Below are 25,320 nucleotides of genomic sequence, written 5' to 3'. Positions count from 1 at the left end.
ATCAGTTGCACCCAGCAATGTTGAGTGCAGGTGCAGACACCAACAAGTGATACCATTTCAGTAAAAACAGTCCATCTGTGGCACCCAGCAATGTTGAGTAGGTGCAGACAGCAACAAGTGACATTATTTCAGTAGAAGCAGTCCATCATTAGCACCCAGCAATGTTGAGCAGGTGCAGATAGCAAAAAGTCACATCTCTCAGCAGAAGCAATTCCATCAAATTCACTAGCACTGATCACTCTGTTCATCAGCAGAAATTAAACACGACCAAATGTCACACATCATGTTGAAAAGTGCAGGTAACAGTTCAGAATATTTATCTTCACTAATCAGACAGTTCAGGCATGAACAATAGTTTGAATGCACATACAAATGCTTTTACAGTAAGATACAAATCATAACAAACACACAAATGATGTCAGATAATTGTCCTATTAACTATTACAATACACAAATACCAGTAAACCTATAATATTTATGGGTGTCAGTGCAAGCCACTACAAACAAATAAAAATAATATTTAGGAGATAGGTGGTTAGGATTAGTAAAGGAAAACACACAGAACACACTCACTCATCTCTCATCCACCTTAAGTACTACTGTGTAATTGAATAGTGTTAACTGTGTAAATGTAATTCTGTCAAAATCTGATGTTCATCATGTGTATCAAGTAGTAGTGGCAGCAATGTATAACAGTCAATAATAGTTAGTCAACGTCATAGTCATCATGTCAAGACCAATGTTTGCCAAGCCAGATCAAAATGTACTGTTGTTGAACAACTGTCAGTGAGCCACGATATGCAATTACTTCCTCTCTTCAAAAAAAAGTATATACTGCTTAGTGATATAACAAAGTGTGTGTATAGACTATCTTCCTTCTATTTTAGTGTTTTAGTCTGCTCTCTTCATCCTCTTGTTCCATAAGACCAACAAAAAAAATATGCTCCTCACTTACTTTACCTCTTATCCACCAAAACTCCAATAATTATCAGCATCACATAATCTCAATAATACCTCAATAATACGTCGATAAATGTAAACCTCAGCACCAATATCACCTTACCTCTTGTCCACAAACAACTTCATATACTCTCAATACCTATAATAATACATCGATAAATATAAACCTCAGCACCAATATCATTTCACTTCCATAACAACTCTTTCCTCTCGTCAGTCTCCTCGAACAAGTGCAGATAAAATCCTAATGCAACTTCAATTCAGCATCCCATACAATCCGAAGACACATTGCCAACACACAACCTTTGTGTAATCCATCTGACCCAAATTTTCTACTCATTATAAATTATAAGATACATTTTGGTTCCTTGTCCATTATTAAATAAAAGAAATGCATACCTGACCTCTAACAGACTTAGTTTGAATAACTCTCAGTAATTAAGTACGATTACGGAGTGTGAATGATCATAATATTTCACAGTGTGTACACCACTTCAAGAATCATAGCAGAAGCAAACATGTGGAGTATTTTTTGTGTCAAGTGTCACTTCCTATTTCAATTGCTCACGAAAAATGCAGTGTAATAACTGTTAATGGTCCAAACCTAGCTTTGGTCTGTCATGTCGTTAGCCTCCCTCCTATTAGCATAAATTTATACAGCTTCCATAAAACCTCAGCTCATGTGACTTCTATGACTCTCTTGTACTAATGTCGTTCGTCGAATTATAGCAGTTAATTTTCTTATCTTAAAAATATAAGGCACTGAGCGTAAGGAAAACAAGCAATAGCGATTAAATATACCAGTAGTGAACAGAATGTCCACAAGTGGATGCAGCACAATCCTTACAACGAGGCTTTGCCAAGCGAACAATCTATAATTAATACCACAGTGTAACCTAAACTCTATGTTTATACACAGTACATCAGCATTGCTATACACCAAATTAAAGAGCAGTTATGGCAACAAAACAGAAATGTGTAAATATGTAATCCATACAAAAAGCAGCAAACATATATCTTACGTAATAAACAGGTCATTATCATCATATCAGCATACACAAATAAATGTTCATATGTAATCTTAATAAGTAAACATGAAGGCGCAAGCAGATAAATGACAAAGTACAACATACATACATAAACACATCAGCACAATAAATCACGTTACAATTATAATTTAAATAAATAAGCACAGCAGGCACATAATTAAAAAAAATATGACATCAGTGAAATAGCAGTGCATCCAAGCGATGCATAATATATACAAGTCACAACCCAGTTCATTAATAATCATTGTCAAAATCAGTTAACGTACGCAAGCACGTCGCTTCACACGTAAATTCATAGAACATGAAATTTAGCACAAAGTATGAATCACGTAATCGCGAGCAGCAAATTACGTCTAAAGTACGTACCTAAGTGGAAATAGGTTACCTGAAAAATGAACTCAATTAATAGTTACCCTTTTAGTTTATTAGTTTCTTCTTCGAAATTACATTTTTCCTGAAAATTTCTCGATAGCAAGTCGTCTTAACGTCGGACACGCACAGAATTTACCTGAAGTTCTTAAATATTTTATACAACCGTATCCTGCAAAATACTGAATGTTAATAACACAATTCAACAAGTCCTTATAGCTTTGTACAGAATTTAGTCGGAGAAATTAGACTGTGTGTTTGTTTACGGCTGTCAGTGCATTCGCACTGAGCGCTCGATCAGCTGTGGGCGCGTGACGTAGGAAGCAATTGTTTGCGGTCAACGACTGCCTTGTGCGGCGCGCAGACTTGACTGTTGCTTTGAGTATGTGCCGCCGCCAAAACACAGCGCGGTATCCTTGTACTCTCTGCGTGTTTACATCTAGCTGTTAGTTTTTCACAAGTATGTCATTCCACAAAAATTTTAACGTTTGATATATGATGTATTCCTTTAGAGCGTCGAGATTTAAGAGTTTCTACTTCGACAGTGTTATCATGAATAATTTTGCGAATTCTATATGGACCGTTATAAAGCAGAAAAAATTTGCGACACAAGCCTTTTCCTTTGTGAGACAAACGGTGGGACTTAATTAATACCTTTTGGCCAACTGACAAGATTTTTGAACGACCAGGACGCTTAGCTGATTTCTCTCTTCTAGCAGCCGCAGATGCAATATTTTGTAGAGCCAGGTTGACAACTTCAGAATGCCGCAGTTTCCGTGAAGGCGGAAAAGGAACGATTTCAGAAATGCGATTTGTTGGTACTTTATTTTTTAATATCAATAGAGGCGGTAAAGAAGTTGAGTCATTAGGGAGATCATTCAGAATGTTTTGAAAAATATGCAGATACTGATCCCAAGTTCTGTGATTCTGATGACAATAAAGACGGCACAATTTATTGATTTCCTTCATCCATCTTTCTGAAGCGTTAGATTGAGGGTGAAAAAGTGAAATGAAAATTGGTTTAATTTTACGACGGTGTAGAGTACGAAGCCAAATTTTAGAACGAAACTGTGATCCATTATCTGATATAACCTTGTCAACATGACCGACTTCTTTAAGAAAATGTTTGATGAAAGCGTTAGATACTGAACGAGCTGTTGCTTTGCGTAAAGGTGTAAAACACACATATTTTGATGTCAACTCCACTGCTACAAAAATGTACGCAAAACCATTAGTTGAACGAACCACTGGACCGAACAAATCGACTGCAGCCATCTCCTTTAATTTCGCTGGAATGATGGGAAACAACGGTGCTCTGTGAGAAATCGTTGGAGGCTTAGCCATTTGACATAATTTACATTTGGCAAGAACAGATCGAATACGTTTTTCCATATTACTGAAGTAACAATTTTCTCGTAATTTATGAAAGCATTTTCTGGGACCAAAGTGTGCATAACTGAAATGCGTATACCAAATCAATTTATTGACCCACTCATCAGGAATACAAACTAACCAAACAGAGTTGTCGACCGATTTTCGTTTAAAAAGAACTTTCCAGATAGATCGCAAAAACGAGGTGTGGCCAAATCGTCCAAACTAACAAAGCGTCTAGGAAAATTGCAGACACCAAGGAAACTACGAACGTCACGTTTTGTGCTAGGAACAGCATAATTACGAATAGCGTCTAATTTCTCTGGATCGGGAAGAATACCTTCTGTAGAAATAATGTGACCGAGAAATTTCGCCTGAGAACGACCAAATTCAGATTTTTCTAAGTTCACTGTAATGCCAACTCGTGCAAAAATACGTAATAATGAAACCAAAATTTTGCTGTGCTCACTCCAAGAATGTTTAGCAATAAGAATGTCGTCAACATACGAAGTAATGTTGTCACGAAGATAAACAGGTAACATTTCGTTTAAACTACAATGAATGCTGCAATAGGTACAGTAAGTCCAATCGGTAATTTCCAAAGTCACTTTTGGGTAAAACAATCATATCCGGTTATTGTTCTTACTCACTAGATAGATTGATAGTCGAAGAGTTGGTTTGACAGATGCAAAGAATAGTAAAAGAGTAGGCAGCGGTGCAGAAAACTAAAAGAGAAATAGCACCACTACAGCTCGGGGCCCTATGCTCGCTACGGCACATATTCACTTAGGAGTAGTGAATCCCCTGAGGACATTAATAAGTTCAAACAGTAATTTTCGAAATCTCATTTGGGTAAAATCGTCATATCAGGTTATTGTTTATCTACTGTCTAGATAGATTGATAGTCGAAGAGTTGGTTTGACAGATGCAAAGAATAGTAAAAGAGTAGGCAGCGGTACAGAAAACTAAAAGAGAAATAGCACCACTACAGCTCGGGGCCCTATGCTCGCTACGGCACATATTCACTTAGAGTAGTGAATCCCCTGAGGACCTTAATAGCTGCACATAATTTCAAGTTTGTGACTTAATGGCAACTTTGGCGGAAGTGCGTACATAAATTGATCTAGCCATGCACATGGATGTATGTCATTCTTAGAATTGCGGAAGATCTTAAATTTCCGGACAGTCAAAAAGTGTTTATAGTCAAAGTTTTCGCCTCGTGGCGACAAAGACCTACCGCGTCTGTCCCAGTCCGAATGTCGATTATTGTCAAGTTCGCGCGCCTGGCGCTCTCTTGTTGCATCCCGTAAATGAAATAAATTACTTTCTTCACATCCTTCTGCTAAACTAACACTTGTCAATTTATCTGAGATGTCCTCAACTCTTTCCGATGAGTCACTTAATTGTCCTTTCTGTTTATTTACGTCTTCTGTAAATGTCGCGACTCGGGTTTCGGTGTTGTCACATTTGGTAGTTAACTGTTCACACTGTTGCGTTAAGTTATTTATTCTGTCATTCGGTACGGATTCCTCGATTCTTTCAATTATTTCTTCCTTGTCTTGTGCACGTTGTAAATTTAACTCTGAAAATTTCTGTACTATCACGCGATCCTTTTCTTCCCGTTCTCTGTCCTGTTCCTCTTGTCTGATTTCTGTTGAAATTAAACTATTATTGTAAGCCTTCAAAATCGGTTGTACTTCTTCTCTAATTTCTTTATTTGATTCGTCTTTCATGTATTTAAAACATGTCCCTGTTCGTGAGCCTAACTGTGTTTCCATTGTTCCCATATCAGTTTCTAATTCAGATGATAACTGTGATCCCACTGCTTTCATCTCGGTTTTAGTTATTCCTCTTTCTGTTTCAATTGTCCCTATTTTTGAGCATAACCGTGTTTCCAAAGTTCCCATCTGTGTTTGTAATTCAGATCTAAACCGAGTTTCCATTGTTCCCATCCGTGTTTCCATTGTTCCCATCTGTGTTTTAATTGTTCCCATCTCAGTTTTAATTGTTCCCATCTGTGATCCCAGATTTAATATTGCACTCATCAACTGCCCCATGGTAACTGTTTCAAAATTATTTTCGCCCCTAACATCTCCCGCAAAACCAGTTTCCTTCGTCATAGCTGTAAAGCTATCTGTGTTCGATACTCTTTCAGAATCTTCTGTCGTTAATCTCAGATTCTGTGAATTTTCCGATTGAGAAAAATTTTGAAATGGTTCCGGACTATTTTCCCGACTTATTACACTGTTTTCCACCTCATTATCCACCATACTGTTTTCCTCTGTTGGCGAGTTCGCCATGTGAACAATTTCGTTATTCTCACTATTCATCATTTTTGCCTTTTTCATTGATCGCGTAATCATTTACAAAATATACGAAAGATTCGTCACTGTACGAAAATTACACACGGTGACTCTTTATCTCAACAATACCATTCAAATGCAATGACTCCCTCAAACACGATCAATCGAACAATTGAAATAATTGCACTAATTTGTCAAACGCGTATACAAGGCAATAAAAATTAAATTTTGAAAAATACCATTAGAAGAATGCCAATTACCAAATCTACACATTCAATACAGACTACAATTACTGAACTACAAATTACTACAACAATACTACAGTCTACAATTTTCACAATCAGAAGAATCCAAGGGACGATCCGAAGCAGCGGTCGCCACGTGCATGGGGGCTTAATTAAATTTATTAATTGAAAATGATTTTTTTTTTTTTAGTTTTTAATTGCTGTATGTCCGATTACGCAAGTCTCGTAAACGGTTAGCCCTGACTAGAATTATTACGCTATCTGACTGCAAAGAACAATGTAAGAAAATTTTCGTAAACACAATTAATTAAGACCCCAGCAACTATAAAAATCTACGAAACCAATGAGCACAAGAGTAACTGTTCTGTATGTGGGAGTGTGACTCAACGCCCACATCTGGCACGGTTCTTTTCCAACAAGACAAGAATTTTTAAATACCAACTATACTGACGTGACAAAAGAAATTTAGAAAAACTACAATTACGCAAAAAAATCACAATTACACTCTAATCCAAGAACACAAGCCAGATGCTTTGTTGACTGAACCTGTAGTGACACATTATTTCAGATACACAACTAATAAAGGAACATTATAAATTTTACCTTCATATATATTGACGAAATGCACTCATTACAATAACATCTGCTATCTCTCCCATCAAATAACTGCATAAGACAAGGAACAACACTCTTTACTACAACATCTTACTCCGACTTCACGACAAGCAGTACCCACTAGTACATTTCAGTACGAACTCTTAACACACACTGTCCTCTACGAGCTCTCTGGTAGCACTGACTGCCACGAACTCTTAACACGCACTGACTTCTACAATCTCATAACAAGCACTGTCCTCTCCGATGTTACAACAAGCACTGACTGCCATCAGCTCTTAACACGCACTGTGGAGGCGGCTTAATAGTACTCTTTGGCGCACTCTCTGGCGCAGTGGCACAGTGTAGCCACCTTTCATAGATCACAAAAAATCCCAATGGGTAACTTCCAGTTATTCAGAGCATTTAACATTTCATTAGTGAAAGTATATACAGCATTTTCCGTTGAAAAACCCTTCTGGAAACCAAACCGACATTTTGTTAAAACTTTATTTTAACGAAGGTATGAAGCTACCCTACAATACATTACTTTTTCAAAAATTTTGGATAAGGCAGTCAGAAGAGAGATTGGGTTGTAGTTGTTGACATCAAACGTATCCCCTTTTTTATGCAGTGGTTTAACAATGGCATACTTCGGTCCATCTAGGAAAATACCCTGCTTCAGAGAGCTATTACGTATGTGGGTAAGAATCCCACTTATTTCTTGGGAACAAGCTTTTATTATCCTGCTGGAAATGCCATCAATTCCATGTGAGCTTTTATCCTTGAGAGAGTTTATTATCTTCCTAATTTCAGAAGGAGAGAAGGGTGAAATTTAAATTGTATCAAATGGTGTGGGTAAGGCCTATTCCATTAACTGCCTTGCTTCTTCTAATGAACATTTAGATCCTATTTTCTCTACAACTTTTAAAAAATGATTATTCAAAATGTTTTCGACTTCCGGCTTGTTTTTATCAAGTTTCCGTTTGCTTTGATGGTGATGCCGTCATCCTGTAATCTTGATTGCCCTGTCTCCCTTGTAATAATATTCCAAATTGTTTTGATTTTGTTATCAGAGGTATTAATCTCAGACATGATGCACTTGCTTCTAGACTTTTTAATAACCTTTGATTTTGTTATCAGAGGTATTAATCTCAGATATGATGCACATGCTTCTGGACTTTGATTTTGTTATCAGAGGTATTAATCTCAGACATAATGCACATGCTTCTGGACTTTTTAATAACCTTTCTTAATGTAGCACAGTAATTTTTATAATATTTGGCTGTTTCTGGGTCATTACTCTTTCTTGTTGTTAGTTACAGTTCCCTTTTGTGGTTACAAGATATTTTCATTCCCTTAGTAAGCCAAGGCTTTTTGCATGGTTTCTTATAATTCGATTTAACTACTTTCTTGGGGAAACAGTTTTCAAATTCTCTTACAAGTGTATCATGAAATAAGTTACATTTTAAATTAGCATCGGGTTCCTTGTACACCACATCCCAGTCTAACTGCTGAAGACTTTCTCTGAAATTTCTAATTGTTGAGTCATTAATTGAACACACAGTTTTGGAGGGTAGTTTTGAATTACTGAATGGAACTATGTCATATACTGTAACTAGCTGAGCATCATGATCAGAAAACCCATTCTCAACAGGACAAGAATTTATGTTTTTAAACCTATCTTGGTCTATAAAAGTGTTATCTATCAATGTGCTTCTGTCCTTTACCACCCGAGTATGAAAATTAATGACAGATGTCAAATTGAAAGAACTGAGCAAGACTTCCAGGTCATTCTTCCTATTACACTCTTTCAGTGAATCAACATTGAAGTCCCCACAAATAATAATTTGCTTTCCCCTATCTGACAGACAGCACAATAAGGCATCCAAGTTTTCCAGGAATAAATGAAAGTTTCCTGAAGGGGACCTATATACTGTTACAATTATAAAAGAGCCATCCTTCAGTTTAAGTTGTCAGGCACATGCTTCTATATGTTGCTCTAGACAAAACTTTTTTGTATCTAAGCTTCCTACACAGTGATAACTTTTGACATATATGGCAACTCCTTCTCCCACCTTATTCTCTGTACCCATATGTGCAGCTAGTTTATAACCACTGATATTTACCTTTTCCATATCAGACACAGTGTGATTCTCAGACAGCTATAGTATATCTATTACAGTATCAGATTCAATGTCATGTAAACAAACCAGGAGCTCATCTACTTTATTCTTCAATCCCGGAATATTTTGGTGAAAAATGGTAACATTATTTTTTACTTTACTTTTGTGAGAATCTACTTTTTTCTTTAATCCACCAATATTTTAGTTAAATATGGTAACATTATTATTTACTTTCCTGTTGTGAGAATTTTGAGAGTTTTGGACCTCTTTAGCATCTGTCTGGCTGAACTTCTCATTGGACACTGATATTAGTCTAAAAAAGAGGTACATCCATGAGTACTAGTGTCCCACCTTATGGATTTCGCTAACAATCCTGCCAGTTTACCCTTCCCTTTCATCTTGAGATGTAGGCCATGCCTTGAGAAATCCCCCATATCAATAGCCTCAACAAGGAACCAATCCAATGTGGCCACCCTACGCAACTGATCCAACTCCATATTTACCCTCCTGACAGAGCGGTTCAACTGGGGCTAATCATGCCGCACGAAAGCAGGCACCAGCCCAACATTGGTATGGGTCATTGCCGAGGCTATTTTCACCAGGTCACCCTCAATACTGTAGCCCTGATTCCTATCAATGGAGTGTGAAACATCCCACTCCATCCACTATCATCACATGATCCTGCTTTGTGAATCCCTTGCACAAGGAACCTATATCCTCTACCACCTGGCTAAGACTTGCACTTGGCTTGAAAAAGTTTGTGACCTGGTACCTGTCACCTAATTTTTCCTGCAAAATCTGGCCCACACCTCTTCCATGGCTGCTACCTAGCAACAGAACGTCCCTCTCACTTTCTACTTTCTTTGAGACAGTTGGTTTCCTAGGGAGATTCTGTTGCATCTTAACTACATCTACTTCTACTGGAGCTTCTTCCTTACCTAAGTGTGGTAGCAAGACAAATCTGTTCGTCCTATGTATGTGCCTTCACAAGTGTTACACTGTAGTTGATATATACCTGCTTTCTGGTATATGTCTCTGTTTTTTGTCAGTTTTGGGTGTATTTTTGTATAGGATTGTCTGTTGTGTATGCTATGTTTATTCCATGTCTTTTGAAAATGTTGGTGATTTTATGGGTGAGTTTGTGTTTGTACATCATTGTGTACCATCTTGTTTTTTCTTTCATCGTTTTCTGATTATCCTGTGTAGTCCTTATGGGATTGTGTGTTTGTGTTTGGTTCTGTTGTGTTGTTGTCTGTGGTCTGGAGCTTTCTGCTTTTATTTTACTTTTAATTTTGTTGTTAAGCTTTGTGACTGTGTTATTATTGTAACCATTATTTTGTGCTGTCTGCATTATTGTGTCCAGTTCCTTTAGATAGCTTCCTTTGGTGTGTGGTATTGTGTTGAGTCTATGGAGCACATGTCGAAGTACTGCTTGCCTTTGTGCATGTGGGTGGTTCAAGGATTCGGAAATAATAATGTCCGTTGCTGTGGGTTTAAGGTAAATTTCAAACATATGCTTATTGTTTTGTTTTTTGATTGTTACAACCAGAATGTTAATTTGGTTGTTATGTTCTCTTTCAATTGTTAATTTTATATTTTTATGTATCTTGTTGATGTCAGTATGTAGTTTTTCAATTTTTGTTTGTAGTTCATCTATTAAGCAAAGAAGGTCATCCAGATACCTGAACCAATATATTATGTTGTATTCTTTTTCTACTATTTTTGTGAAAATGATCTGTTCAATGGGGTTTACAAAAATATTTGCTAAGGCTCCTGAAACTGGGGACCCCATTGGTAATCCATCATCTTGTAAATGAAATTCGTACTGAATTGGAAGTAATTTTGTTCTGCAATGAGCTCTATTAGTGTGCATATTTCCTTAATCTGTTCATCAGGGAGTTGACTATAAGTTTTCAAGTTCTTATCTATAATTTCTATTGTTTCTGGTACTGCTTAGGTGGAATACATGCTTTCTATATTAAATGAGAGGCGTATTGCTGTGTATGGGATTTTTATATCTTTTAGTTGTTGTATTAGTTGTGTAGTGTTTTTGATGGTTTGGTCTTCTTGTACCATGGAATTTTCAGACAGTAATTTTAACACGTATCCTGCAAGCTTGTACATGGGGGATTTTCTTAAATCCAGTATTGACCTCACAGGAAGATTCGGTTTGTGAATTTTTGGTTGGCTTTGGAGGGCCAGTGGGACTGATCTGTGTCAAATTTCTTTCTCTGTGTTATCCAGTATAACGTCAATATTTTTCAGAGTGTGTTTTGTCTGGAACCTGTTCGTTGGGTCTGATTTTAATTTTGTAATGTTATTTTGTGAGATGAGTTCTTGTGTTTTTCAATGTATTTTTCTTTGTCTATTAGTACTACGATGTTCCCCTTGTCTGTTTTTGAAACGATAACATTTTCATTTTGACGTTTTCTCCTAAGTTTTCTGAGTGTTGCAGATTCTGTGTTGTTGTGGTTTTTGTGTTGTTGTGTTTTTATACTGATTATTATATGCTGTATTTCTTTTGTTTCTCTAGCGAATCCAGTGTTTACACTGCTATTTTCATTCCTATCTTCCCTTTTCAAAACACTTTCTGCTTCTATAATTAGATTTTCTAAGTAATCTTCATCTATTTCTGAATTTACATTGAATTTTAATCCTTTCTCCAGCACCTGTTTTTCTTTACTGTTTAACTGTGTGTCCGTAAGGCTCACTAGTCTTGGGTAGAATTTGTGTGTGTTTTTCTTGGCTGTTTGTAAAGATATTATGTTGTGACTGGAGTTTTTTGAGTTGGTTGATCTTTCTTCTATGAACTGTTTCCATTCTTTGTACACATTTGGAGAACACCTAAGAGAAAATGACCACAAACCAACCACTAGAGAAGATGACATGAAAATAATTAGAAGCAACAATAAAAAACACCTCCTAACCATGCAAGAAAATTACCATATACAGAAAACCTAAGCAGAAGGGAAAAGCCTGTTGAACGACCAAGTACACATGCCAAGCAATTAATTATTTACACTAATAGACAAAATAATAGAATAATGTTCAGAAAAGGATTAATATAATAATACTGTCCAATATAGTAATAATAGAACCCAACATCTTTACAGTCACTCATCCATGAACCCCTCCACAGAATGATGAAACGAAAAGTCAAATCAGCTGTCACCAAAGATTTAAAAAAAAGAAAAATCTCTTCGGCTCTATCCCCCCCTCCCTCTCTCTCACTCATACACACACACGGGATAAACATCATAAATAGAAGTTAGTCTCGAAGATAGAGTTCGTTAGGTTGGCAACAAATAGGTAAACACACCAAAGAAGATGAAAAACGTAATGGAGTCGCAATATTTACGTTGAGAAAACAGTGTACGACGAAATAGTTGTATCGAGTGACAAAAGAACAATATTACATCACAAAAAAGAGTGAGAAACACGGTAAACTGTATGAGGAAGGCCAGAACACAAAGATGTGATTATATGGCAGTGATAAAAGTGGTAGTGGACCTCCAGACCAGATGTGAGGAAATGTAGATCAGCAAATCGTAAGTAACTATTTTTTACAAAAAAATCGCGAAGTGAACTGTTTAATAATCTAAAACTAACGAAACTGTAGCGTTATAGATCCCACTGATGATGCCTTAGAACAGGAAAAGGCGAAACGCGTATGGGATAAATAAAGTAACTAGCAGCAGGAAAAGGCAGTTTTATTTACAAAACAAGTATTTATATGGTTGCTGCGAAGAACGGCCACACTAAAAAGCTTTTTAACACTGAAATTATTCAACACTCATGCGAAAGAACAAGTAACGGCACAAATAAATGCAGTTTACAACATCCAACAGCCTCAACACTTCCAATACACATTGCAGTGATACTATTTAAAACGGCAACAGTAGCGAACACATAATCTGGGACAAACTGGGAGTCAACTACCTCGTTACATTTGAAAAAGTCAGATCCCGCTACATGAAACGAATCTTGGGCATCAGAAGACAGCAGCTTCAAGAACGTCTTACGTCTTAATGAAAGAAACCATCTTCGTAGCAGACATCAGAATGCACATGCACGTGATAAACACCAGGCCCTACGAAAGTAGACGCCAAATATAGAAAAACACAATTCTGTCTGGAACCACTTCCACTCAGCCGACACCATAATGACAAAAGAATGGAAACAGGCGAACTGCGAATTCCGACTTGTAGTAACATTATACGCAACACATGGTTTCCACGAAAAGTTATGTCAAAACAAGAGATTCCACATAGCCGAATGAAGACTAGGTGCGTGAACTTCGCAATGAACACTGTGAAAGATATCAAGCAACAAACTGTAGGAAAGGACGAATGTCAATTATTAAGTTAGGACTAGACTGATGTAACTGTATTTCAATTTGTACTGTAATTGTTTCGTATTATCACGCTGCGTGGACTTTCATGAGTAATAATAATCCTGGAACACATTACATGTTCCAAACTTCTACTACGAGGGCTGTACGAAAAGTAAGGTCTATTCGGTCGTGAAATGAAAACCAGAGTGAAAATAAAAGTAATTTTATTCACAACAGTTAGCCACACCTTCGAGCTTCCCTCCAAATAGTCGCCGCTCCGACTTAGAGATTTGTCGTAGCGTTGTACAAACTTTACAGTACCGTCGTCACAGAAAGCGGCCGCCTGTGCTTTCCGCCAATTCTCTACCTTGGACTGCCTTTCTTTGTGCCACAAAGTTGTCTTCGTAGCCAGCAGCTCATGTGAGCAGAGATGAACAACGGAGGGAGCCAATTAAGGGCCGTGTTGTGGGTGATCAAACACTTCTCATCGAAAACGCTGCAGGAGTTTCTTTATTGCCCCTGCAGAATGCGGCTGAAAATTTCCTTGAAGAAAGAAACGCATGACATTTATGTTATGTGGGCTGCATAACTTCAGGCGAAATCTCTCAGCAGACCAACATAATTGGCGGGAAACACTGTTGTTTTAGGCATTTCTACGTTATCACTTTTCTCTCTGAACTGAAAAGAGCGACGTGAAGCGATCAACAGGATCACTAAAGACACTGTCCAATACATCTGTGCGATGTTCCATCGGATTTTCACAGTGGTTTCTATTTCATGCCTAATCGGACCTTGCTTTCCGAATACGCCTCATGCAAATTGATGTCAGTGATGTGGATCTATAATTCAAGGGATTGTTTCTATTCCGTTTCTTATGTACTGTTGTGATTTGTGGAAATTTCCAGTGGTTAGATACAGCTGTATACCATTGCTAAAATGTGGGTGTTACACCAGTATCTACATCTATACTCGGCAAGCCACCTGACGGTGTGTGGCGGAGGGTACCCTGAGTATCTCGATCGGTTATCCCTTCTATTCCAGTCTCATATTGTTGGTGGAAAGAAAGATTGTCGGTATGCCTGTGTGTGGGCTCTAATCTCTCTGATTTTATCCTCATGGTCTCTTCGCGAGATATACATAGGAGGGAGCAATATACTGCCTGACTCCTCAGTGCAAGTATGTTCTCGAAATTTCAACAAAAGCCCGTACCGAGCTAATGAGCTTCTCTCTTGCAGAGTCTGCCACTGGAGTCTATACATCATCTCCGTAACGCTTTCGCGATTACTAAATGATCCTGTAACGAAGCGCGCTTCTCCCCGTTGGATCTTCTCTATCTCTTCTATCAACCCTATCTGGTATGGATCCCACACCGGTGAGCAGTATTCAAGCAGTGGGCGGACAAGTTTACTGGAGCATACTTCCTTTGTTTTCGGACTGTATTTCCCTAGGATTCTTCCAATGAATCTCAGTCTGGCATCTGCTTTACCGAAGATTAATTCTATTTGGTAATTCCATTTTAGATCATGCCTAATGCCTACTCCCAGATAACTTATGGAAGTAACTGCTTCCAGTTGCTGACCTGCTATACTGTAGGTAAATGATTAAGGATCTTTCTTTCTATGTATTCGCAGCACATTACACTTGTCTACATTTAGATTCAATTGCCATTCCCCGCACCACGCGTCAATTCGCTGCAGATCCTCCTGCATTTCAGTACAATTTTCCATTGTTACAACCTCTCGATATACTACAGCATCATCTGCAAAAAGCCTCAGTGAACTTCGGATGTCATCCACAAGGTCATTTATGTATATTGTGAATAGCAAGGGTTCTTACGACACTCCCCTGCGGCACACCTGAAATCACTCTTACTTCGGAAGACTTCTCTCCATTGAGAATGACATGCTGAGTTCTGTTATCTAGGAACTCTTCAATCCAATCACACAATTGGTCTGATAGTCCATATGCTGTTACTTTGTTCATTAAACGACTGTGGGTTCAAACGGCTCTGAGGACTATGGGACGTAACTTCTAAGGTCATCAGTTCCCTTGTACTTAGAACTACTTAAACCTAACTAACCTAAGGACATCATACACATCCATGCCCGAGGCAGAATTCGAACCTGCGACCGTAGCGGTCGCGCGGTTCCAGACTGTAGCGCGTAGAACCGCTCGGCCAAACGACTCTGGGGAACGGTATCAAACGCCTTGTGGAAGTCAAGAAACACGGCATCTACCTGGGAACCCGCGTCTATGGGCGTCTGAGTCTCGTGGATGAATAGCGCGAGCTGGGTTTCACACGATCGTCTTTTTCGAAACCCATGCTGATTCCTAGAGCGTAGATTTCTAGTCTCCAGAAAAGTCATTATACTCTAACATAATACGTGTTCCGCAATTCTACAACTACGAAACTTCCTTGCAGACTAAAACTGTGTGCCGGACCGAGACTCGAACTCGAGACCTTCGCCTTTCGCGGGGAAGTGCTCGTAGGAGAGCTTCTGTGATGTTTGGAAAGTAGGAGATGAGATACTAGCAGAAGTAAAGCTGTGAGGACGGGGCGTGAGTCGTGGTTGGGTAGCTCAGAGGTAGAGCACTTGCCCACGAAAAGCAAAGGTCCCGAGTTCGCGTATCGGTCCGGTACACAGTTTTAATGTGCCAGGAATTTTCATATCAGCGCACACTCCGCTGCAGAGTGAAAATCTCATTCATTCTACAACTAATCGACGTTGGAGATATAGGTCTGCAGTTCTGCCCATCTGTTCGACGTCCCTTCTTGAAAACGGGGATGATGACCTGTGCCCTTTTTCAATCTTTTGGAACGCTACGCTCTTCTAGAGACCTACGGTACACTTCTACAAGAAGGGGGGCAAGTTCCTTCGCGTACTTTGTGTAAAATCGAACTGGTATCCCATCACGTCCAGCGGCCTTTCCTCTTTTGAGCGATTTTAATTGTTTTTCTATCCCTCTCTCATCTAATTCGATACCTACCATTTCGTCATCTGTGCGACAATCTGGAGAAGGAACTACAGTGCAGCCTTCCTCTGCACACGTTGAATAAAGAAGTGCAATTAAATTTTGGGGGGAAAGACAATTTGATTTCTACCCGCTGGATAAAATGACCAATGACGAATGTAGACAGTGAGAGGTTCGAGAGTGGTGGTGGATGTTCAGGCCAAACGGCTGTCAGCTGGTAGAAGAAGGGCGCCCTGGTGCGGCCATGCCAGGTTCAGCGCGTCTCGGCGGCTGGCTGGGTCCTGGGCCGTCCCCGCGGAACAGATATTATACACGCCAGCCAGAGATGCATTTGAATATTACAGTGGCAGAAGCGGCCCTTCTCCTCAACTGGAAGCACTCTTTGGAATTGGATATTCCAGGGCTAAGGGCACGGAGAGGACACAGCCGCGCAGGGCGTTGTGAAGGGCCGGGCCGCCCTTTAGAGCAGCGAGGAGCGCGCAACTTTCCTCCGGCCTTCATTAATGGCAGCGCAAGAATAGGCTAGGGGAAATAAATAAGAGCGACGAGAGAAACTTAAAATAACAATGCGCGCAACATTGTGCGTCTGAAAGCGGCACGGATAATTGTGGCAGAGAGTAACTTTGCGAGGTCGCTACACGTCTGTTGTTTCAGACACGGGCGAGAGATCTGCGGAAGTAATTCATTGCGAACGCCGAGACGTGCACGTGCGTAGGAGAGAGATACGGCTACGCAGTGCGATGCGACAAGACGGACTGAGGGATTAAGACAGCGCCTTTGTTGGACCTTCTGCGGTGAATGTGGAGATATGTCGAAACCTACAGATACGTGTACCTTCGCACTCTGCAAAGCACTGTGCTCATAATGGCACCGAATCACTCTGAGGTGACAAAACTCGTTGCATAACGATATGCACATACGCAGCTGGAGCTAGTATCACGTACACGAAATATGAAAGGGCAGTGCATTGATGGAGCTGTCATTTGGACTCAGGTTGTTCACGTGAAAAGGCGCCCGACATGATTATGGCCGTGCGACGGGAATTAACAGACTCTGAACACGAAATGGTAGGTGCTGTTAGACGCATGGGATACTCCATTTCGGAAATCGTTGTGGAATTCAATATTCCGAGATCCTCAGTGGCAAGAGTGTGAGGAAAATAGTAATTTTCAGGTATTATCTCTCACCACGAATTCTTTACAGACGAATGGAAAAACTGGTGGAAGCCGACCTCGGGGAAGATCGGTGTGCATTCCGTACAAATGTTGGAACACGTGAGGAAATACTGACCCTACGAGTTATCTTAGAAGATGGATTAAGGAAAGGCAAATATACGCTTCTAGAATTTGCAGACTTAGAGAAAGCTTTTGGCAATGTTGACTGGAATACTCTCTTTCAAATTCTAAAGGTGGCAGTGGTCAAACAAAAGGAGCGAAAGGCTGTTTATAATTTGTACAGAAACCAGATGGTAGTTATAAGAGTCGAGGGCCATGAAAGGGAAGCAATGGTTGGCAAGGGAGAGAGACGGGTTGTAGCCTATTCCCGATGTTATTCAGTCAGCATACTGAGCAAGCAGTTAAGTAAACAAAAGGAAAATTTGGAGTAGGAATTAAAATCCATGGAGAAGAAATAAAAACTTTGAGGTTTGCCGATGACACTGTAATTCTGTCAGAGACAGCAAAGGACCAGGAAAAACAATTGAACGGAATGGACAGTGTCTTGAAAGGCGGATATAAGATGAACCTCAACAAAAGCATAACGATGGTAATGGAATTTAGTCTAATTAAATCAGATGATGCTAAGTGAATTAGATTAGGAAATGAGACACTTTAAATACTGGATGAGTTCTGCTATTTGGGGAGCAAAATAATTGATGATTGTCAAAGTAGAGAGGATATAAAATGTAGACTGGCAATGGCGAGGAAAGCGTTTCTGAAGAAGAGAAATTTGTTAACATCGAGTATAGATTTAAGAGTTAGGAGGTCTCTTCTGAAAGTATTTGTGTGGAGTGTAGCCATGTATGGAAGTGAAACATGGACGATAAATAGTTTAGACAAGAAGACAATAGAAGCTTTCGAAATGTGGTGCTACAGAAGAATGCTGAAGATTAGATGGATAGAACACGTAACTAATGAGGAAGCACTGGATTGAATTGGGGAGAAGAGGAATTTGTGGCACAAGTTGACTATAAGAAGGGATCAGTTGGTAGGACATGTTCTGAGGCTTCAAGAGATAACCAGTTTAGTGTTGGATGGCAGCGTGGAGGGTAAAAATCATAGGGGGAGACCAAGGAATACGCTAAGCAGATTCAGGATGTAGGTTGCAGGAGGTACTGGGAGATGAAGAAGTTTGCACAGGATAACGTAGCATGGAGAGTAGCATCAAACCAGTCTCAGGACTGAAGACCACAACAACAACAACCATCTCTCACCAAGGACGGCCTTCACTCGCAAGTCGCCGAAGTGACGTCAAATAAAAATACGATCACCAGGCGTCGAAAGTCCCAGATGGGGTCTCCCGGCCAGTAACGCCATATGCACATTCTTGTTTATCCAAGCACAAAAGACCGTTTAAACTTAGCACAAAGGGGCACCTTACAACGGAAACTGTCCTCTTGGCGAAGAATACCAACTTGTGAATGGCCTGTAACTACCACCAACAAAAATTATGTACAAAACCTCTATAACGGAGCATCATTACCGTATGTTTCGTAGCTCTGTACGCCCTCGAAACACACATGAAAGCACGAACCAAACAGTATCTAAATGTATTTATGTCGTTGCTAGCCTCAGAGACTGTTTCATCTATAATTAATACTGATGTGGCGATAGCATTTCGCTAGCCCTGAAGATAATGGCATTCCAACAGGAGTATAACTTCGGAGTTGCGTGTGACTTCAGATTTCCAGTAGGAATTACGAGTATTATGTGGAGTTCGGCACATCTTCGTGTTGCAGTACGGATGCAACAGGGAACGCAGAAGCTTGCCTGTTGGTTACCCCGTTGTCGAGTACTGTCAGCCTCGCAATGACAATGGGAACGCGGCTACATCTCTTGCCGACTCTCCAGCACTGCCACAGACCGTCCGCCTGCCTCTATTCATAACCCCCGCTCTCGGGGATACCTCTCTGCTTGCGATTGTGTCGGTTACCGACGGCATTCGAGATACGCATCTGTAAACGTTGTTATCGGCTATGAAGGTTGGCATCGGACGTGCTAAGTGCAATTCTGATCAATAAACGGACAATGGCGTGCCTATGGAGAGAGTGGTCCACTCGGGATTGCAGCTGTCCCTCGTCGCCATCGTAACGGTCTTCCTGTTAACGTAGCCACACGTGCAGTGCTGCTGTTCTGACAATACAGATATACCTCTGCATTGGCTCACCAGTATACCACCACTGGTGTTCGCTAGTTCGTCACTGTAAAGTTCAGCATGCTTACTGTTCTCACTCGTCACGATTTTTACTGTAAAGTCCCTAGTTTTAACAAACAGTCCCAGAGTCAACGTAATGTATTGGATTTTTGCCTGTGTGTAGGGCACTTTTTGTTATCATTTTTAAACTCGTCATCTGATCAGATCTCGTACTTTACTCCAGCACACTCGGCAAATTTCTTCAATTATTGCGTGGATTTGACTCATGTTGCAAGTTCATACTATTTTCTCCTCCAATTATGAACTTGTGTGAAGCACCTTGTTCAAGATATGACATCGATTCATGCGAAAACCTGTTGACAGCAAGAAAGTGGAGCGTTCGGCCTTCGGTGTTCAATTGTCACAGCAGTGACGTCGTTTGCGTTGGTTACTAATATATCGCAGTCTCATAAGTGGTTCCAATGCATGCGGCTTTAATTTTGTTAAACCGTATTGTAATATTTCCTGTTTAAGTCGCGAAGAAACGTAAGAGTGAAATAAACAGCAAATTATTGGAAGGCTTCTGATTAACTAAAGGGCTTCTGATTAATTATACGGCTTCTGGTTAATTAAAGGGCGTAATTGGTAACAGTGCATAGCTTTACACGTCATAACTCTTGTGGAGCCAAATAAACATAAAATGCTCAAGACAAATTATTGAAGTTAAGACTGGCAACTGCGTATCAGGGAAAACAGTTGCAGACATGAAAAAAAAAAGCTCAGAGTACAAGAAGTTATATTTTTTCATCTCTCTTTGATACAGGATCACAGTTTTAAAACAATGTTCAACCAGACGTTTTCATACCTTTAAACTAAAACGAAATCTGTTAACACGGATGTAAAGTGTCATTTGCAGTACAACGAACCAAGGACGTAAATGAAACATAATTTACTTCAACCATGAGGGGTTTTCCTAACCATGCAAATTTCGGACTGGTTCTTTTATCATATGCGTTACACCATCCAATTTTGGTGTAGAGAGTGCAAAACATAGGGGTTCTTATGTTAGATGTACTTGGGAACTCCAGTGCCGAGAAAAAGATGGTAGCAACTACGGACGACAACAGGAATACTAGTTATGGAGGGAAAGCGGGGAAATGTAGAAACAGTCTCTATTTTAAATTGCAAGAGTAGAGTGCAAGTAAATTAGTAGGTGTGCCATCTTCATCATGAACACAGTTCTGCCCAAACTTCTCGAGATTGCTTACTACCCACTGATACATCAATTGTTCTCTTTCTCATGCTTATCTTTCATATTTTCTCCTGTACTGCTACTTTCAGTGCAAAGCTAGATATTCCTGGCTGCCGTAGTACATGTTCTACTGACTTGTCTCACGGCGTTGTATAGATCGTCCTTACATTTCTTTCCTCAGCTGTTCTTTATGTTACTTTCTCCTTCCGTACTTCATCTGCCTACTCAACGTCTAATATTCTTCGACAGCATTATATTTCAGAACTTTCCAGTTTCTTCCTCTCCTGATCTTGGATGGCACACCTTTTACTTCTGTACAGTGCTCAGGCCCAGACCTACACTTTCAGTAATATCTTACTCACTTCAATGTATGATATAAGAAAACTCTTTATATTGAAGATAACTTTCTTCATCTACCACACACGCAAATGTAACGCACGAGTTACGCCATCTCAAGTGGGAAATACTGGAGCGTCGGTCCTGTAGTCCTAATCTATTGAAACTTCCCCTTAGAAAAGTTAATGAATTACAATGCTGGTAAACCTCTTACGTAATTTGTTTTTCAAACAGCTGAGTAGAACTGAACGTACTCATACATTTCTCTCTTTACTTATTCTGATCAACACTAAACTGACACACAATATTTTTAGCGCAACGCAATCTGACTTTCAATAATCCCTACAAAAGAATGGCCCTGACTAACAATAACCTATACCTTTCATGAATCACTTACCTCACAAAAATCTTCGTTACTCGAACTACTGCAGTACAGCGAGCGCCAATACTGCCAGCTAAATAAAAGATTCTAACTACTGAAGGCACTACTTACTGATAGGCATAGTTAGCAAATGAAAGATTTTTATAGAGAACAAACAATGTATTTGCCTTAATAATCTTCAAAAGTCATCATATATATATATATATATATATATATATATATATATATATATATATATCCATCTTTACAAATTTCCTTTTCTGGTGGACACACGCCAGATCGTCCGCCTATAGTGACCTCTCAAAACTCTGGCATTTCTCTCTCCACATCCACCACTGCTGGCGGCTCACCTCCAACTACGCAACGCTACATGCTGTTCACATCCAACTGCCCAACACTACAATACAAATATTCCAACAATGCAAACCAGCTACAGACTGCACATAGCACAGTCAGTGATTTTCATACAGAGAGCTACTTGGCGTTACCAACATAAAAACCTAAACAGCCTACTTACACTATCTCTCTATGCGATTATCACGCCTTCGGTCCTTTGAAAAATAGCCCCGAAGGATCAACAATTCCCGGCGGATGAGGACGTGCATCACCCAGTTACGAACTTCTTCACGCAGCAGGTAACGGTGTTTTATCAGACGGGTATCTTCAGCCTCGTGCTTCGGTGTGATGATTGCCTCAATACTCAAAGCTGTTTCGCCTGATTTGCATTCCGATTCTGAATTGTAAGGCCTTCGAACAGAAACTTTTTGATAGCCCCTTCCGATATGAAGGGCTTATTTCAATAGAGGTACAAGTCCATTTTTGTTCATTCTGAGATACAGAGTCCTAAAGTTAAATGAGCGCTGAAAAATATGCAGTTGAGATACCAGATACATTCAAGTATATAATCTGCAGTTGAAATACCAGAAATATTCAAGTATATATACTGGAATATTTCTGGTATCTCAACTGCAGATTTTTCAGCGCTTTTTTAACTTTAGGACTCTGTATTACAGAATGAACAAAAATGGACTTGTACCACTATTGAAACAAGCCATTCATATATTCCTTGTTTCGGTCATTCTGTGTAATCTTACTTCCTACATAGCAGAATACTTTCGCTTCTTTCACTACTGTTGCGCTCCCAGTTTTGACGTTAAACAGGTGGATATTTTGTTTCTACCACTATTTATCCTCAGGTCATATTGTGTGGCTCACTGCGTTGTCGATTCATTTCAGTTGGTCTTCTAATCTCGCTTCCCACGCCCGGGTTCCCGGGTTCGATGCCCAGCGGGGTCAGGGATTTTCTCTGCCTCGTGATGGCTGGGTGTTGTGTGATGTCCTTAGGTTAGTTAGGTTTAAGTAGTTCTAAGTTCTAGGGGACTGATGACCATAGATGTTAAGTCCCACAGTGCTCAGAGCCATTTGAACCATTTTTTGGTCTTCTAATTCTTTCTTTCATCTGGCTCTACCTTCGGCGAAGCTTCTATGTCTATGTCTACACTCTGCAAACCACTGTGAAGGGCATGGCATAGGGTATTTCTCACTGTGCCAGTTATTAAAGATACTTCCCGTTCCATTCACGTATGGAGTGCGGGAGTAATGATTAAACACTTCTCTGGGAGCTGTAACTAGTTTAATCTCGTCTTCTTTATCTCTATGGGAGCGATACGCAGAGGATATCAGTATATTCTTAGATATTCCACCAAAGCTGCTTCTTGAAAAATTTTAAGTAGGATTTCATGGGATAGATTGTACTCGTATCTGTCTGAAAACATCTGTCAGCTCAGTTTTTCAGCATCTCCGTGACGCTCTTCTCAGGGCCAAGCAAACTTGTAACTATTCGTGCTGCTCTTCTTTACATACGTTCAATACCCGCTGATAGTTCTAGGTGGTAGGAGGGCTACACATTGGAGCAATATCTAGGACGGTTCGCCTGAGCCTTTTGTAAGTGATCGGCTTTTGTCGACGGATCGCACTTACATAGTATCGTACCAATGAACCGAAGTTTTGCCACCTGCTTTACTTGTAAGTGAGACTATGTGATCGTTCTATTTCATATCCCGACAAATTTTTACTCCCAGGTATTTGACCGATTTCAATTGTGACTCATTCATATGACTACAACGTTTTTAAACTTAGCATTGATATCTTTCTCCTTTGCACTTCACAAAGGAAAATACGCTACACGATTCTTTCACATTAATGTCACTACTGCCTATGTTAGACATCAGGGTGCAATAACCACAGATGGCAGATGGCAGCACTGGCAGTGTAGGGTATGTAAAGCATGTCGCGACGCGAAAAACAGTCGTTGCCGCAATGTGGAAATGGGGCGATTTATCTGACGTACAAAAGAGCATTTTCATTGGCTTCCGGACCAAGGGTGGAAGCATTTCCGAAACAGTTAAGTTTGTAAACACTTCCCGTGCAGCCGTGGTTAAAGTATATCGCGCGTGGCAGATGAATCACTTATCATGCTCCATCGGACAGATGGCTATTGGCGTGTATGCCCTGAAACTTCTGAAAGTAAACACCCTGAAACCAGAAGAGAGCGTTATGTTCTGGGGAATCTATTCGTGGCATGCTCTAGGTGATCTTGTCGATATGGAGAGCACAATGGATCAATACAAGTTTGCATTTATCCGTGGGGCCCATGCCTTTCCTCGGTTCAAATGGCTCTAAGCACTATGGGACTTAACATCTGAGCTCATCAGTCGTAGACTTAGAAAGTACTTAAACCTAACTAACCTAAGGTCATCACACACATCCATCCCCGAGGCAGGATTCGAATCTGCGACCGTAGCAGCATCGCGGTTCCGGACTGAAGAGCCTAGAACTTTTCCTCAGCATGACGGCATCTACGAGCAGGACAGTGCAACATACCACACAGCACGCAGTGCACGTGCATGGTTGGAAGAGCACGAGGATGAGTTTACTGTACTTCTCTGGCTTCCAGACTCCCAGAATCTAATCTCAATCCAGATTCTAAGGACCACCACGTTCGGGCTGTCCACGCCACGGATCCTCAGCCGAGAAACCAAGCGCAGCTGGCCATGGCACCGGAGTCTGCATGGTTTCACATCTGCACAGGATGGCAGCCAGTCAAGGAATATTGTAGGGAATTGGTTTAAAAAAAATTTTCAAAGGCTCAGTGGAATCTTTACTAGTTTTCTCGCACAGTGTCGGCCGGGGTGGCCGAGCGGTTCAGGCGCTACAGTCTGGAAACGCGCGACCGCTACGGTCGCAGGTTCGAATCCTGCCTCGGGCATGGATGCGTGTGATGTCCTTAGCTTAGTTAGGTTTAAGGGAATGATGACCTCAGAAGTTAAGTCCCATAGTGCTCAGAGCCATTTGAACCATTCTCCCACAGTAATTCACGCAGTGTCTACGTGACAAGTCGTTTGCCTTTCAAAACCGAGGCAGTTCTGTCCAGTGAAAGCTGCTGACAGGAGAGGCCCTTTGCCCTCTGCTGAAACTGCTAGCGAATCACGTCATTGGTTTTAGCCAATAGCGTTCACGCGATACTGATCACGAGTGCGGACGCTGAAGTGTTCCGCGGGGCAGAACAAAGTTGCGTCTCTCTCTTGTAATCCAGATCTCGAGCAGAACAGACGTCTTTTTGGGAGGCAGAGCCTCCGGCTCTGCTTTTCACGACCGGCCACCAACGCGAGTTAAC

The sequence above is a fragment of the Schistocerca piceifrons genome, chromosome 1 (assembly GCF_021461385.2).
Source record: "Schistocerca piceifrons isolate TAMUIC-IGC-003096 chromosome 1, iqSchPice1.1, whole genome shotgun sequence".
Taxonomy (NCBI): domain Eukaryota; kingdom Metazoa; phylum Arthropoda; class Insecta; order Orthoptera; family Acrididae; genus Schistocerca; species Schistocerca piceifrons.
The sequence above is the reverse complement of the archived record's forward strand: the minus strand, read 5'-3'. Positions refer to the sequence as shown.